Here is a 5,401-nt window from a genome sequence, read left to right as displayed (position 1 = left end):
TATTGTTTTTTTATATTTGGGAAGGGGGGGGGGGTCGTGAGTTTGTTCGATTTTGTGTGTTTATTTTGTTTGTTGATTTTTTTTTTTTTGGGGGGGGGGGGGGGCAAATCCCATTTTTTTTATTTTGCGTTCTCTTATAATTGCTAGGCACTACCTAGATCAAGATTCGCATACATATGAAGTATGAAATCTGAATGACTTGTCATGATGATATAAAGTATTTAAGCTTAATATGATTTGTGTGTGCGCTATCATTGGAAAAGGAACTGAAAATCAAATCGATATGTAGTTTATCAGTGAAAGTCGCAATTACCGAGGGATTCATAATAGCTTATATAACCAATGTATAATACTTAGATAAGAATCACTGTTTACTTTGATCACGCCAATCAAAACTTCTATCTTAGTTTTAGCTAATATCTTAATCTTTAGTAATTTACATACTTAAAAGAATTCAAATTATATTTGTTTGTAAATTTTATGATGAAAATCATTCCATTCTATGATCAGAATTACTTTTGATCAGTTAATTAATAATTGTAAAATTGAAAGTCTAACTTAATTTCAATCGCCCTTACGTAAATTTGAACCAATGTCAATTTTTACTTTCCTAAACAAAGCTATATTTGCTTTTAAAATTGATTGTGTAAATGACATTTAACTTAAACCTGATTTTTTATTAGAACATTAAGTAAACAATTACGAACATATTGGATCACAAGTCAAAACTTTCATTTGTTATTTCTCATTATATCAACCGGAACATACTTTGTATAACGCAAAGTTTCTGGATGTTCTTGAAAGTGTTCAGGAGCCACATTGGTATTATTTTGAATGAAATTAAAGCTCCAGTCTTTTTTCTGAAAGAGAATGTAAATAATTTTATAATATCAAATTCAAACACGAATAAAGAATTTCATAAAAAAGGTTTAATACATAATTACATTTAAACTTACATTTACAAAACTTCATGAAATCTTCAAACTTTATTGATTTAGTGTCAAGTGAATTATCAAAAATCCTTTTTATATTTGTGAGTATGTAACAAGTGTGGTATATAATTAGCAAATTAACTGTCTTACAATGTTTTCTTTTAAATCGAGTAATTGTGTATCTATTCCTACTCATACAAGACCTAAGACGACATCTTTACCGGTGTAACCCATTGCCCATACATCTTCAACACCCATGCCATAGTAGTTGCTGTTTGTAGCAACTGGCTATAGACAAAACTCTCATATATATTTCTACACCGATAGCATATCAAACAATTGCTGCCGGGTCTACTTGGAATATTCATATATTATATAATATTTATGAAATCAAATGACGTTTTGCTTGGCGCAGTTTTGAGTTCGTTCGTTTGTTAGTAAGTTATATTTTTATCAATTTGTTTCAATCATAATTCTCTTTAATCATGCAACGTTTCAGAGAATATTTTTGATAGTTTAAATTATCCTTTTGTTTTTGTAAACTTGGTCAATACATTAACCTTTCACTGCCATAGGGACGGCTTAAGCCGTCCCTGTTATTTTCGGCGTATTTGCCATATGAACGGCTTAAGCCGTTTCTATAATAATAATAGTAATAATAATAAATTAATAATAATAATAATAAAATAATAATAAATATAAAGAAAATTATACCATCGACAATAATTATTATTATACTAACAGATTTGGAAACATATATAGTTATTATAATACATATAACAAATAATAATAATTATATTAATTATTAACATTTAATTTCTTAGAAAATCCTCTGGCAAATAGGTGAACAATAAAACAATAACCCTCTGGCAGCGAAAGGGCTAAATTAAACAATGTTTAATGACAGAAGGTTGTTTTCCTAAAACCAATTCAAGTAGCAATTTTTACTTAGAAAAGAACAACAACTTTCGTGCACGTTAATCTCATTGGTAAGGTTTTACGTTCAAATGCATTTACAATAGTTTCAACTCTTACCATGGTAATATGTTCATCGTAAAGGTTTTCAGCGTCCCCTTCAAGTTGTATTATTCCCCGTAGTATCTTTACCGGTTCAATTTCTAATATCTGCAGATATTGAAATAAGATGTTCAATTGCTATATTTATTATGAAAACAAACACATTTGATAAACTCTTTTCAATTAGGGATACGCAGGCTAATTAATGAAAAGAATATTAAAATGATCTTATATACTCAAATCACGCTTAAATAGATTTGTTAAGTCCCAGTACAGAATTTCTGTATACATTCTATATATTTTGGATAGAAGCGTAAATATATCTTAAATTTTTGAATGAAATTTAGACGCCAACAGAATCATCGAGTAGTTTTAAAACAAGGCATGTGACTTGAACAAACGGTGGAATTTGCGAAAGCAGATATTGTGGATATTTTATAATTTAAACAATTCATTTTGCATGTCCTTTAACGTTTCCAGAATTTCGTGACAACTATTGTGAAATTTTAAAAGGGTTTAAAAACCCTTCCCTTTCCGGGGGGTCAAAATTGGGAAACCTTCCCTTTTTAAAATCTTTTTTTAAGGAAAAAGTTTTTTGTTCCTCATTTCCCTATTTTGTTTTTGGTTTTTACAAAACAAAATTATCAAAAATTCAAAACAAAGGGGAAAAATAAAAATTTTGCTGTATCTCTCTTTTAATAAAAAAAGGAAAAAATTTACTTTTGTAAAAAAAATAAAAAAAATTTAAAAAATGGAAAACCTGTTATGGGAACCCAAAATTTAAATCTCAAAAATCTGAAAAAAACTTTTAACTTTGGAAAAAGCATAACAACAAAGCGTCATAAAGTAAATTTTTTACAACAAAAACCCTTTTCATCCGTTTCAGGAATTGCGTTTATTTTTTGTCGCCTTATTTGTAAATTTTGCGTTAAAGGGGTTATCTAAATTTAAAAGTTTAAAAATATATTGACTAATTTAACTTATTAAAATAAAACTGCATTGGAAGAAATGGTATAAGAACATATCCATTACATACTTCATTACTGAATTTACATTTTTGTTTCAATTGACTTGCTTTTACAAAATTGATGGATGATTTTGTCCGAAGATAAATACGTTAATATAAAGCGTAATAAAACCAGCCCATTAACTAAGTAGATTTATTTAATTTATATTTTGTGCTTCTATTTATATTACACTTGTGCGTGTGTTGCTTTGTTGACTGACCTTTAATCATTGCAAAATACATTAGGTGTTGTCAGTTTTTCAGTTCCTGATATTGGTCCATTAGGGACATACAACCTTGCCGCTATATACATGTAGAGTAACTTTTTCGATATGTTTAGATCATGTTTTTCAGTGTATTATTTTTGTCATTTATGCCCTTATTGTTTATTTTTAAAATGTGACAAAAATGTAACCCCTTGCTTATAGCGATTACAAGAAAGTTGATGAATGACGACGCAGATAATGAAATGTTCAACAATTCCTTTTTCTCAATATTTAAATTATTCATGATTACGCGTTAAAAGAATAAGCATCAGTCATTCCTACTATTGAGATGAATGTGTATGGACGAGACGACCATTTCAACACAACTGTTCACCTCCGTTTTCATTAAAATAAAATTTGAAAATTGAATTATCTTTAATCATAATTTACGTGATTTGTTATATATAGTCTACTGTAACGTCACATGTTAACATCACGATTTTCATTTGGGCCCGCTGACATTACATGCACAGATCGGGTGCTGGGTTTGAGTCATTAGTTGTAACGTATGAAATGTCTAAATCTATAATTAACACACAATTCCTACGAGGGTGATGATATATAAATAACACATGGCTGATGGGGTGATAGAGGATATTGTCAGCTCGAGAACTTGTAATTACTCCGAGGCGCAGCTACAACTTCAATATTGATGTAGAACGCAGTCAAGGAAATCAATATAATACAAATTATCAGTTTTACAATTTAATTTTGCTCAAAACAATAAATCTAACAAAAAGAATTCAAGAATAATTTTATACATTTCTACATAAAGTTGAGACAAAATATACATATATTATTCTGTGAATATGACATTTTAAACTATGAAACGTAGCCTAGTTAACAAAGTCAAGTTAAACTTTAAAACAATGCTACATATGAAGTTATACAATGATAATGTGCTCCACGGTGATATAAGAAATAAGAAATATTCCCAATGGGATATATCTTAGGAGGGTTATTTTCAATCAGAAAACATAAAAGGCCTGTGGGAGTTTTACATTGAGGTATAATAAAACAAAATGTTCATTATTGACTAGATAATGTCAATCTAGGTTAACGCCCCGATTCATACCACTTGACTCGGGTGGACGTTTCATTTTATCACTCTCAGTGTGATGTGACATTTATATAATGTCATACTACTGATTTATTTTTGATCAACATCTATATCTATTTTAAAATGCAAGTCATGAAAAATTTGAAAAATCAACTTGCATTAGATACGAGAGTGAACGATGCCGTTTGCAAATGAGCTATAGTATTGTGTACGTTGTCCACATTCAATTAAAAATATGTAAAGTCCCCCTGTCGATAGCAAATACATTAGAATAGATAAACAACAGACAGAAAATCCGCAAAAAGAACATCATGTTTAATTGTATCTATCCCATTTTCATGAAAATTATTGAAAGATTTATATTTTCTAACTGAGTTTATTAAAGTTATGTGGAGTGCAATAATTGTGGGTTTTTTATCTTTGATATAGTGCCAGAAGCGATCTGAAGTTTATCTGTCCGGATCAAAGTTTATCTTTTCTAAACAAAGTAAAAATATCGATATTCCATTAATCAAACATTGTAAAAAAAAACGTGAATGATATAAATGCATATACATGTATACCATTCTTTATCTTTCATAAAATCGTGACATTGTATAGATTTCAGTTTTATTGGGTTATGAGACCAAATCATGTGCATGTTTAACTTAAAGTAACTACTCTGCTTATTTAAAGTTAGATGAAGACTGTGGTATCTAGTGTACTGCCAAAAATCTTGATATACTAAGGGGCATTAAAAAGGGGGGCATAGTTAGAAATGTAGGCGGATAGAAGTGGAAGCAATGCAAGTTTTTAATTAAATGAGAGAAACCGTGCATACTTCAGAGCTTGGGTTTGTTTTCTGCCTGATTTAATTGTCTGATTGTGCAAAAAATATGATTTCATAAGGTTACGGCAAAATTGATATCAAACGCAATAAGGGGGTTCGTGTTTAAATTGGTTGTTGTTAGGCTGGATTGGGGCCCTGACAGATGTTGCATTATGAGTTATCTAAATACACTTCCATCGACTTTGCTATGATAACAAGTGTCATGTACCAAACATTCTGATAACAATTGCCATGTATCAAACATATATAATTTCAAAAGATGTATTTAGAGCACATGGACATTATGTCATT

General features: G+C 29.6%; 1 long non-coding RNA gene across 1 annotated transcript; it reads right to left on the bottom strand.

Moving 5' to 3' along the window:
• Window positions 1-1,082: 1,082 nt before the first annotated feature.
• On the bottom strand, window positions 1,083-2,061 carry LOC132725751 (uncharacterized). Its single transcript, XR_009625105.1, has 2 exons — window positions 1,968-2,061; window positions 1,083-1,220 (listed from the first exon to the last, which is right to left on the bottom strand). It is a non-coding gene; the product is annotated as an uncharacterized LOC132725751 (long non-coding RNA).
• Between the last annotated feature and the right edge of the window lie 3,340 nt (window positions 2,062-5,401).

The sequence above is a fragment of the Ruditapes philippinarum genome, unplaced genomic scaffold (assembly GCF_026571515.1).
Source record: "Ruditapes philippinarum isolate M1 unplaced genomic scaffold, ASM2657151v2 ctg9025_1_1_1_1, whole genome shotgun sequence".
Taxonomy (NCBI): domain Eukaryota; kingdom Metazoa; phylum Mollusca; class Bivalvia; order Venerida; family Veneridae; genus Ruditapes; species Ruditapes philippinarum.
This window is presented reverse-complemented; position numbering and strand designations above follow the sequence as displayed.